Source organism: Cryptotermes secundus, unplaced genomic scaffold (genome assembly GCF_002891405.2).
Source record: "Cryptotermes secundus unplaced genomic scaffold, Csec_1.0 scaffold1474, whole genome shotgun sequence".
NCBI lineage: Eukaryota > Metazoa > Arthropoda > Insecta > Blattodea > Kalotermitidae > Cryptotermes > Cryptotermes secundus.
The window spans coordinates 135,435-148,349 of NW_019733853.1; the positions used below are offsets into that span (position 1 = coordinate 135,435).

Genomic DNA, 12,915 nt, shown 5'->3' on the forward strand with positions numbered 1-12,915 from the left:
GTTGAAGCTTATGTGGATTTATTTGGGTAAGTTAAGCTCTAACTTTCGAGACCCGTAACCTCATAACACCAGATTGCTGGGTTACTGGTCCTCTAACTTAGGTGTACTTTCAGTTCACGTGGGACGAACTTTCCTGTCGTTAGTCGTCCACCGAAGATATCAGAAAACATAGACCTACGTTCTGTTCATGTCTGTGTGTCTCTCCTCAATACACTTTAATGGAAAACTGTAAAGCCGTCCTTGTGCTTAATTAATTACGCACTATGCCATGAACATGGGTGAGGTAGTGGAGATGTAGCTCCACCATACTTGCCCTCGACACTAGACGGAGCCGAGTAGTGAGCTTCACGCCATTGGACGGGAGTCTTGGTGAGCCCCCGAGCTCATCTGGTCGCTGTGGGGTAGAGACAAATCTCTTACCCCTGCAGGGAATCAAACCCCGGCTGTCCAGGCTGTAGTCCCTCGCTATACCGACTGAGCTATCCAGACTCTTCTCATTCCATTTCGAATAACTGAAATTTGCAGTGAATTTTAAGTCGCTACTGGTTACAGTTCAGCTTAACATTACCGGCATTAATATCATCAACATGACGATTTGCTAACTTCTGAGGTGAGAGCAACACTAATGCTAACAATGTAGCTCTGTGAAAACTCCTGCGGCAATAGATAGCAAAGAAAATACATTTTATGGGCTCATCTTGTTGAATCTAAAATAAAAACACGGAGTCCTCGAGAAATCCGCGTTTGATGTCAATAACTTACGAGCTGGGTACATTAAATTCTCTGTAAAGACAGGTCACAAACACAGATTTTTATTAAAATACTGTTCAGGTGTTATGAACTGTTCGCATGGGGGAGGAATGAATGCTTTACGCTATATCTGTGAAGAGCAGTGTAACCAAAAACATTACTCGTGGAAATAATTTACCCAAATGAGGCACGAAGCTCTATATTAGCAATTAACTAACCCAGACACGTAGGATTGAATTGGAACGATTGAAGAGAATGTTCACTGGACATGCCTTATAATTAGCAGAAAAGGTTAACAAATAAACACTGCAAGAACCCCCCCCCCCCTTGGCACTACAGCCCCAGTGGGCCTAGGCCTACCTCCATGAACTTCCGTTCACTTCGGTTTTTCTAGATCTTACACATTCGGTAGGACTCCTTGCGCGAGTGATCAGCTCGTCGCAAGGCCTCTACCTGTAGACAAACACAGAAAAACGCACACAAACATCCATACCCTGAGTGGGATTCGAACCCACGATCCCGGCTTCCGAACGAGCGAAGATAGTGCATGCCTTAGACCGCTCGGCTACCGTGACCGGCTACACTTCAAGAACTAATAAATATTAATAAGAAAGATAAATAAATGTATTATTAAACAATAATTATAATTCTGAAGAGTGGGCAGTATGTAACAAATGCGGTACAAGGGACGCAGAAATGTCGAAGCGACAACAGTTCGATACAGAAACAACGCAGTACAGTACGTTCGGTGGGACAGAGCTGTGGCCTTGAGATGTGCAGTAGCTCACAATGGGATGGAAGCTTTGTAAAATGCCCTCCAGCCATTGGAAGTAATTCAACTCGTACGTATGTTTTTGTGTTTACACTCTTCCCCCGCGTGCAGACACAGTTGTTTTCTCCCTCTCATGCATCTCAAAGCTCACGTCCTACTAAACAACTTAACGTAACAAACAAAACATAGATGGAAAAGTCGAAAACCAGGCAATAGACGCAATAGCGCAGAACCTAGAGACAAGGAAACAAGGTCGAACAAAATGGCAGACCTATTACCACGCTTCACGAACTGTTGTTAAATATGTACAAAGGTTAATCCGAGTTCGATATGTAAAAACGATATGTCGGTTCAGAAAAAGCGTTTCGTCTCCTTCAGATCAATACTAAGTGGCAAGATGTTATTTGAACAATTATGTTTCTTTGGATGTGACACCGTGTGGACTGACGCGATGTTTACCAACCTTTCCGAGAATCGTATCGAAGCCAGCAGGCTGATGATATTTTCCAGACTACACGGCGTTACATAACAGAAGACATTGTTCTTTACCGTCACACAAAGAAAGCAGGTTTCTATGGATTAAGTAACCTTAATTTTATTCCCACTCTTGGATGAAATAATCGTGGTACAGTAGGCTGGTTTGCTGGCGTTTCGAAGAACCGAGTTTGTTTCCGAGATAATTTCTACATGAGAACGGACCTCCAAGATCAGGAAGAACTACAACCATCTTTAAGATCATCTGCGTAACCAACGGTAGAAAGCTAAGACCGTTGTCGTGCTCCTGTCCATACACAGCAAACCTCTTAATTCGTTTTAATTGATATTAATTAATTACATTTAGCAGACAGAACTATATCCATAAGCTAATTAATTCTATGTGGATTAAGGAAAATTTGCCTGATCAGTGGAAGGAGTTTGTTATTGTACCAGTTCACAAGAAGGGTGATAAAACTGACTGTAGTAATTATAATTACTACAGTCAGTTTTATCACGATAATTATCGTGGGATATCACTGTTATCAACTTCATACAAAATTTTATCCAATATTCTTCTCTCAACGTTAAGTCAATATACACTGAAGTGCCAAAAGTCATGGGATATGTACCTAGTATCGTGCAGGAGTGCAGGCGAAGTGCAGCAACTCGACGTGGCATCGATTCCACAAGTGAACGGAAGATCTCTGAAGAGATGTTGAGCCATGCCGTCTGGATAGCCGCCCACAGCTCCCTGGTATTTGTAGGTGCAGGATTTTGGGTGCGAATGCACCTCTCCACCACGTCCCATATATGCTCGATTGGATTCATTTCGGGCGAACGTGGTGGCCACACCATTCGCCGGAACTCTCCAGAATGCTCCTCGAAACAATTCTGGACAACTCCGGCCCGATGACACGGTGCACTGTCCTGCTGGAATATCCCATCGTTGTGGGGGTACATGAAGTCCACGAAGGGCTGCAAATGGTCACCAAGCAGTGTAACGTTAACGATCACCGGTCAATGACGTGTTTAGGTGGACGAGCGGACCCAACTCATGCCACGTGAACACATCCTACACCAGTATGGAACCACCAACAGCCTGCACGGTGCCTTGTTGACAACTGGGGTCCATGGCCTCATGGGGTCTGCGCCACACCCGAACCCTACCATACTCTCGAAACAACTGGTACTGTGGCTCATCGGACCACGCCACATGTTGCCAATCCTCCAGGGTCCAATTAGCAACGTCACAAGCCCAGGTGAGGCGCTGTGTCCGGTGTCGTGGTGTTAACAGAGGCACTCTGGTCGGTCTTCTGCTCCCATATCCCATGGAAGCTAAAGAACGCTGCACTGACCTGCTGGATATGCGTCTGGTACCTCCTGCATTGAATGTGGATGTGATTTCAGCCAGTGTCGCTTGTCTGTTACCACGGACAATTCTAGCTAGACGCCGCTGGTCACGATCATTAAGCACCCGTGGTCGGCCACTGCGCTGTCCACGGTGGGTGGAAATGCCTTCCACAAGGTATTCCCGGTACACACGTGACACCGTGGATCGAGGAATGTTGAATGACCGCACAACTTCGGAAACGGAATGTCCCATCCGCCTGGCACCCACTATCATGCCCCGTTCAAACTCCGGTAATTCACGTCGGCTTGCCATGAGCAAACTGGCCGCTGTTCAACCTGACTCACGAGAGAACACCTCACAACTGATACTGCTCTGGGCATTCCCAAGCCGTCAAGGGACGGTGGCGCCACTTAAAAATAAATTTACATACTGCTATCCCGTGACTTTTGGCACTTGAGTGTATAGATGAAATTATCTGGGATCATCAGTGTGGATTTAGACATAACAAATAAAGTACTGATTAGATTTTTTGCATTCGTCAGATCCTGGAAAAAAAAAAGAGTTACAATGAGGCAGTACGTCAGCTATTCATAGACTTCTTTAAACCCCTTGATTCAGTTAGACGGGAACTATTGTCCGTATAAGTAAACATTTGTCTGATGATTTTTCCTACCTAGAATGGTCTAAAACAGGGAGATGCTTTATCGCCACTGCTTTTCAACTTTGCTTTAGAATATGCCATTAGGAAGGTCCAGGAAAGCCATGTGGGACTGAAATTAAACGGGACAAATCAGCTGTTGGTCTATGCCGATGATATGAATCTACTGGAAGATAATATAAGTACCATACAGAAAAACACACAGACTTTAGTTGGCGCAAGTAAACAGGTTGGTCTAGAAGTAAACACAGAGAAAACTAAGTATATGTTGCTGTCTCGTCACCAAAATGCAGGGCAAAATCATGACATAAAGATAGGAAACAGATGTTTTGAAAATGTTTGGGAACAACGGTAACAGATCGAAACCTGATTCAGGAGGAAATTAAGAGGAGACTGAACTCGGGTAATGCTTGCTACCATTCAGTCCAAAACCTTTTGTCTTCTCGTCTGTTGTCCAAGAACATAAAAATTAGAATATACAAAACTATAATTTTGCCTGTGGTTCTGTATGGGTGTGAAACTCGGTCTCTGACATTAAGGGAGGGACATAGACTGAGGGTGTTGAGGAGAATATTTGGACCGAAGAGGGATGAAGTGACAGGAGGTTGGAGAAAACTGCATAATGAGGAGCTTCATAACTTGTACTCTTCTCCAAGTATAATTAGAATGATCAAGTCAAGGAGGATGAGATGGGCAGGTCATATAGCACAAATGGAGGCGAAGGGGAATGCATGTAGGATATTGATGGGAAAGCCAGATAGAAAGAGACCACTTGGAAGACGAAGATGTAGATGGATGGACAATATTAAAATGGATCTTAGAGAGGATGGTGTGGTACGGACTGGATTGATCTATCTGAGGTTAGGGACCAGTGAAAGGCTCCTGTGAACACGGTAATGAATCTTCTGGTTCCATAAAATGCTGGGAAATTCTTGAGTAGCTGCGAAATTGGCGGCTTCTCAAGAAGGGCTCAGTTCCATGATTGAGTGAGTGGGACAGAGCTAATTTCATTTGCATCAACATCTGAGTCTCGATTTCGAATGCTTGTATAAATCCCCTTATGACAAATTATGCTCAAACGCATATGTAAAGTACATCTTTATAGTGCGCCTTCTGATGATTACCAGAAGCGGCCGAAACACGTAAAGGCTAACTTTTATATTTTCCTCTTAAACTTGTTACATTTGATGGACGTTGATATTCGTTCATGTATAGAGAAATGTAACGGCACAAGATGGAGAAGAAGATGAACTACGAGACGTCAGCAACCTTAACTTCGCAGAAATTTGACATTTGCCCTTCCGACTGAGCCTTAGGGAACAATGTATTGACGAGAGCATTTCAAAGCAACAGGAATAGCGTTGATTCAAAATAACGCAGTAAGTCGAAAAGCATTTTTAAATGCTCTTAGGATAATCAAGATAAGGGCAGCGAGATGGGCGGAACATGAAACACGCATGTGAAGATCATGCATATAAGATCTGGGCGTACATGGGAGATAATATTAAAATGGATCTTAAAAGCAGGTTATGAGAGCGTGAATTACATGGAAGTAGCTCAGAACTGAGTCCATTTTCGGGCTTGTGTGAACACGGCAGTGATATTAAAAACGAATTTGCTCGGTGCAGTTTCTGTCTTCTTGCATTGCCCGTGGCCCAGAAGAAATAGTATTGTAGTATATTCACGACTTACTCAACGATGCTTTCAATAGCCAAGAGTACATAGCGTGGAATGTCTGGATGATTAGTGAAGAATGGTTTGGAAGGAATATGCAAGTCGCGTTTATAATGTAATTGCCACATTATCCTGGCATTCTCCTGGAGAAACTGCCTAACTCCCGATGGACGGACTCAGCAATCTAGAATGCCCACAAGACACGATTTGAGGACAGCCACAATTTCCTCACAAGTTCCCCTCCAGTTCGAGAAAATACGTAACGGTTGCAGATGTGTATCTGTGCACGGAGCGTAAAAAACGAGCGGATAATGCAGGAACCGTGCCTTCCTCTCCGCCCATCTCCCCGTACCTCTCGCCTACGAAAATACTCGTTAGATTCGATAACATTTGGTATTTGCAGGCTACAGCAGTGGCATTCGAGCGAGGTACAGTTCGGCTCGTTTTCCTACAGCACAACATTTACTTTACTTGCAGATTAAATAAGACTTCGCCAGTTTTCTTGTGAGCCGGGATAGCTCAGTCGGTATAGCTACGGGCTACAGGTTCGACGGCCAGAGTTCGATTCTGTGCAGGGGCAAGAAATATTTCTCTTCTCCACACAGTCCAGAACGCCTCTGGAGCCCACCAAGTCACCTATCCAGTGGGCACTGAGGGTAAATAGGCCGGGGTATGAAACTGACCACCTTCGTCTAGTGCCTTAGTCTACAATGGTGGAGCTGTGCCTCCATTCCGCCATACGTCTTCATGGTGTGGTGCTCAATTAAGCACAGGAACAAATTCACCTTCATCGGTTCTCTCGTAAAATGATTAATGAGTGCATATGTTAGGCATATAGAAGGGAAGTTGTTGAATTGAGCATTTAGAAAGTATGATTCAGGCGAGACCTGTATTTTGCTGTGTTTCCCAGTAGAATCTGCCGCTTCTCCGAATAGCACTTACAGAATTTTATATTCATTGAAGACCAACGCTTTCAGAAGAAGATAAAGAAGAAATTTAGCATCAGTTTTGCAATTACACTTTTTAATTAGTTTCTATCGTCAGTGCATCGATTACGATAGCAGAATTTGTGTTTTCAACTTGACGATAAATGAGCTTCGCTTGTCAGGGCTAGAAATTCTTCTTCCTTCGTGTAATATCCTCAACTGTGGGGTTCTGTATCCACAGTACTGCCAAGGGTGTTACATGTAGCAAAAAGAGTCACTTTAACGTGCTAACATTGTGATTGTCCCAATTTCAACATATTTCTCACGTAGTTCAGGAGAATTTAAATCTGACAGTAAACTAGATTCTGTATTGATATATTGTCATTACCAGATTTACTACCAGGCATCGCTGAAGAAGATTACCATTTACTTACTTATGGAGCTGAGACCTTCTTGAGAAGAAGCAAATTCTGCATCTACTCAAGAATTTACCAACATTTTTATGAAACCCGAAGGTTCATTACCGTGTTCACAAGAGCCCTCCATTGGTCCCTATCCTGAGGCAGATCAATCCAATCCATACCATCCTGTCCTATCTCTCTAAGATCCATTTTAATATTGTCCATCCACCTACGCCTTGGTCTTCCCAGTGGCCTCCTTCCTTCTGGCTTTCCCACAAATATCCTATATGCATTCCTCATCTCCCCCATTCGTGCTACATGCCCTAACCACCTCATCCTCAACTTGGTCATTCTAATTATACTTGGAATATATTAAATAAGCAGTCGCCGGCAGCCGACAAGGGGTGGTCCTCCAGCTTGGGGGCTGGTCGTGGGCTAACAACTCCTCACCGTAAAAAAATTCTTTGTTACGAAAATGAACACAAAGCGTCGGACCTGGACGGACCCTCTGGATAGACGACCTAAGCTAAAGGTTACCATTACCGATGCATAACTGAAAATATATTTTCACATGTCTTCTGAAATGTGACATCGATTAGTCTGATAGAAGTTTACTGAGAGTATGGAGAAATATACTGCCTCCATCTTCAAAGTATAAGAGTTCGTACGGCGTCACGTCTATGGAAAATAGCGATCTTCATAGCCACCGCCTTGAAAGTCGCAAACCTCACATCATGTGTTAATCTTAAAAGAATAACATTCTTAGGAATCCTAAACAATTTGAAAAATTAGATACTAACTTTCGCTACCCCACCCCCTTTCACGCTGTTTCCTAACCAGCAGGAGAACACTCCCAGAGGGCAGAACTGCTTGAACCAGTCACTTCAAGTGCCGAGCTAGGGGTGTGTGGACAGCCATTCTTCATGCACATTCACGGCCCCAAGCTATCACAGTATCTTGCAAAGACTTTTACGATGAAGTTCTGAGTACTTTGAAAAACTCTGCTCTTGCCTTCATGTATAAAGTAAACAGCAGAATGATAAACGGTAAAGTTGTTCCTGCGCTTAATTAATTAAAAACTCTGTCATTAAGACTCATGCGGGAGTGGAGGCATAGCTCCACCAATCTTGAGCTCGGCAATATATGGAGGTCAGTGGTACGTTTCATGCCCCAGGCGCTTTATCCGCAGGGAGAGAGCCCCCAGTACCAATTGAATAGGACGTTGGGTGAGACCCGGAGCCCGCCTGGTGCCGGAAATTGAAGCCCGGCCTTCCAGTCCACAGCCCATCTCTCTACCAACTGTACAAATTTACTATTTCTTACAGCTTTTAGCTTATGACTCGCAATAGAACATTTCGTAGAATTGCGTTCAGTAATTTCAGAAGGATATAATGCACAGACAGATATATATATATATATATATATATATGCATATGCGTTCACTTGGTGTGACGAACGCCTGATGGAATAAGTGAGCAGTGAGTTCAGTGTGCGCCACGTCTCTGCGAACTCACCAGTCATACGAGGCTCCTGCAGCTGTGGCGATGCATTCACACACACTTCTTCTGTCCCGAGAGCACGCAACGACCTCGACTGCTGTACTCCCCAGCGCGAACTGACTTGCCTGAGCCGCGAACCCGTCGCGGTAACCTTCACTCTTCTTTCTCCTAGAGAATGTTCCTGTTCAGGACACAGTAACGCAGCTTCATTGTCCTTGAGTTCATGAATTTCCGATCCATATCTACTGTTACATCTTCATTACGCATAGACACGGATTACCGGCCGGGGTTCCCTTCCCGCCATGGAAGGAACTGATTTTCTACTTCATACCGTCCAGGTCAGCTCTGCGACTTACCCAGCCAGTGGGTATGGGGGGTCTTTCCCAGGGAACAAAGGGGCCTGGGCGTGAAATTGACCATTCACCTCCACCAAATTCCGAATGGTGGAACTATACTTCCATTTCCGCATAACGTCTTCTTAGCGTAGTGCTTAACTGACCAAGTACAGGGACTTTATCTGTTGCTAAGTAGGTGAGCATGCTACCGAGGAAGCTGGCTCAGGCATAATGCTTCTTACTTGCACGCGGAAGGCGACATTTTCTAACCTCAACCGAGACACCATCTGCCATGACTGAGGTTTATCGTGGTTTTACTCAGTCACTCCAAGTAAATTTCGGGATAGTGCCTTCAGTTAGGTCACACTTCCACATAATTTACGATTTATTGTTACTATGATCTAAACATTCTACGCTATATGAACTGAGGAAATTCAGTGTCATATTTATCTCATTATGTGATGTCTCTTGCTCCCTCTGGAGCATAGGGCATCCGAGAAACGCCGTTTCACCCCAGTTTCATAAATTTGCAGACTCAGCCAATCACAAGGCCGCTACCTACACAGCACAAACACATTCACACAGAAAAACGCGGACATCCATGCCTCGAGTGGGAGGCCACTGTGATCCGCAAAATACACTATATCTAAGTAAATAAATGAAAGATGTAAAAATACACAGGGCGGTAATTCATCCTTCCTTCTACTGAACCCATTATTTACAGTATCATGAACTTATCAAGTGAAAGTTGGTAAAAGTTCTTTCTCTGCAACTAGACAAGGGATGAAGACTGAAGATGTGATAATGTGCTGCCTGCTCTCCTCAGGGCCAGTCATACGTGAATATGGAGCACTAGTAGAATCGTGATTAGCAGGGAAAACTCGAAAAAAAAAAAAGAACTTCGGTAAGAAGCCTACCCAAGGGCCACTTCTTTCACCACGAATCTCAGATGAACTAGCCTAGAACCGAACACTAGCCACACTGAAGAGAAGCCGCGTGAGCTCTGGCACTACCAACATTTATGGATTCTGTGTGTTGCGTATGCTCCGTGTTTTACGTAAACATCTTATACGATAGGTCGTTCCTGAGAAAGTGGATGCATTTCTACTTTAGCTTCATGTTGATGCTCTCGAGAATAATGTTCACCGGAAAACCTTTGGTGTGGATCTTCAACGTGAAACTTAGTCTAGAGGCAATAAGTGCGACTATATAACAGAACACGAGGATAGTCGAATACCTCCACCGTGACCCTGCAAGTCATAGGAGGCAACGAAAATGGAAGTCTCAAATCTGAGACAGTAAAATACGGTCGCGAGTTCCAAGGGACTCGGACTCAAGAAAGACTGCTCTGGCAAGGGCCAGCAGCATGTACAAAAGACAGACCCGTCCTCTCGTCAGAGAGGGCACCCTACAAAAACAAGACCATAACTGTCAAAGAGTAATAAATATCTGGTCATGAGCACCAGATAGGGCTTGACATCAAGACTTACTGACTGACGGTTACGTCAGCCGCAATGTGACTTGGACTTTGACTTGGATGCTACTGGCTCTTGCTAGCGCAGTCTTTCTGGCGTCTGAGTCCCTTGGGACTCGCGACCATATCTGACTGTCTCAGATGTGAGACTTCCCTTTTCGTCGCGTCGCAGGACTACGGTGGAGGTATTCGACCCAGCCTCCACACGGGAGGCATTTTACAGAATATCGTGGGGGCCACGCGGTAGCGTAGTTGGATGGGGCGCTGTGCTACAAGCCGGAAGGTCGCGGGTTGGAGTCCCGATGAGGTCATTGGATTTTTAAATTGACCTAATCCTCTCAGCCCCACTATGGCCCTGACATCGACTCACCCTCTAACAGAAACAGTACTAGCAATTTTTCTGGGGGGTAAAGGACGCCGGCGCGTAAGGCTGACAACCTCGCCGCCATCTGCGAACCGATTGTCTAGAAAATGTGGGAGCCTCTACTTCTTACAACTCTGTGGGCCTCCACGGCCTGTTACAGGGATAGCTTTACATATTTTTACAACATATCGCCTTACGAATTCCCTCCACAAATGTAATTTTTCGTAAGGGTGCGGACTGACTGTATTATGGTTACATATTGCGTCTTGCTCTTCTGCTTACCAACACCTACCGCATTTCAATGTACTACACTAGCAATGCTGACTTCAAATTACGCTACAATTTATGCATAAAGTGTTAACCTGGCATCGAACACGTCCTAAACTTAAGGCTCCTTGTGGGGTCTAGAAATTCCATTCAATTTCTGATTTCTATTAATAACTGTCCTTCTGCTATTTACGCTTCATCAGCGATTACTGTCTGCAGGGAAGTTGACATATTTGGAACCAAAACACTTTCCCTTAATCAGATATTATAATTTGCACTTCTCATTGGGAGCACGCGGTAGCATAGTTGGTTAAGGCACTGTGCTACAAGCCGGAAGGTCGTGGGTTCCATTCCCGATGAGGTGGATTTTTTCAATTGACATAGTCCTTCCAGCCGCAATACGACCCTGGGGTCGACTCAGCCTCTAACAGCAACAGCAATGAGTANATCTTCCTTGGGGTAAAGGGCGGCCGGCGTACAAGGCTGACAACCTTGCTGCCATCTTTGAGCCGATTGTCTAGAGAAAATGTGGGAGCCTCGACGTCTCACAACCCTACGGACCTTCACGGCCTGTTACATGGTAGCTTTAGCTTTTTGCTTCTTAATTATGATCCATTAATTGCTCGCAATATTAATTTATGTATATTTATTTATTTACTCTCAAAGCAGCATGGTTGGCACGACCGCACCAATTGAATGGTTATTGTTGAAATGATGTACGTTTTGTTTTGCTGTGTTTGTGTTATTTTGTTTCCTTCTTTGCTCGTGTTTATTATATAACTGGCGTTTGGGCTGTTGAGCACGCAAATACATACTGGTATCAAATTATTATCGTATTATCTATGTAAATTGAAACATCATCTTGATAAATTTCTTTCCTTTCGGGTTTATCGTAGTCTTAAATCTATTCCTTCCCTGTATGAAAATAGCAAGCATCGTGTTCCTGCTGCTGGTTAGACACTTTTCGGTCTGTAGTGTTTGTTCCTCAATTGAACATTGTCTTTCTTTTCGATGCGCCTGTTCTGCTAACATGAAGGTTAAGGACCTCGTTATGTTTGAAATCAAATCAGTTTTTCTCAGTTATATTTCAAAATCACTTTTGTTTGTTTCTCCAAATTACCCTGCTGTTTACTTGTACACTTTCTTATTCTTAATATGTCTTATTCTTTGTGAGGTAGAAGTATAAGGAAATGTTGTATATACATATTGTGGCATTTCCGCTGAAAGCCGGAATACTTTAATCAGAAGAGACGTCCGTTACTAAGTAATGACACAGTAAAGAGTGACGCATCCCATTAGGTTGTTGTTGTAGTGTCTAATTCGCTTTTGTTGGGGAAGGAAGCATAAAAACATCTTAGATATGTATTGTGAAAATTATTAAACATAACAACATTAACATTATTATTACTGAATATACCATCCCAAAATTCCAAGCTTACCAGATACTGAAATTCCGCTATAGTGTTATTGTTATTAATGTTTCTAGTATAAGTAGTCTCAGGTGTCATGTTTAATGCAGGGACATTATTAAGTATTACAGGCTGGGCATCGTGATCCGACAATCAATTTATACCTGATTTTATGGTATAACTTCTATTAAAAAGTAAAAAGTAAGTAAAGCTATCCCTGTAACAGGTCGTGAAGGCCCATAGGGTTGTGAGACCTTAAGGGTCCCACATTATTTTAACAATAGGCTCAAAGATGGCGGCAAGGTTGTCAGCCTTACGCGCCGGCCGCGCTTCACTCCCCAGGAAAATTATTTAATTAATTCCTTGTACTGATTTCTGTTAGAGGCTGAGTAAACCCCACGGCCTAGTGCGGCCGGAAGGATTAGGTCAATTGAAAAAATCCAGTAATATCATCGGGACTTGAACTCGCGATCTTCTGGCTTGTAACATAGTACCTTAACCACTACGCTACCGCGTAGCCCTAACTTCTTCTTCTTCTTCTTCTCATCATCATCATCA

The 12,915-nt window shown here is 43.8% G+C and overlaps 1 protein-coding gene across 1 annotated transcript in view; it reads right to left on the reverse strand.

Moving 5' to 3' along the window:
* Nucleotides 1–8,618, reverse strand: part of LOC111868337 (short-chain dehydrogenase/reductase family 16C member 6-like) — a 72,070-nt gene extending 63,452 nt beyond the window's left edge. The window contains exon 1 of the mRNA XM_023858892.2: nucleotides 8,524–8,618. The gene's annotated coding sequence lies outside the window, so the exon portion shown is untranslated. The remainder of the gene's footprint in view (nucleotides 1–8,523) is intronic.
* Nucleotides 8,619–12,915: the final 4,297 nt, after the last annotated feature.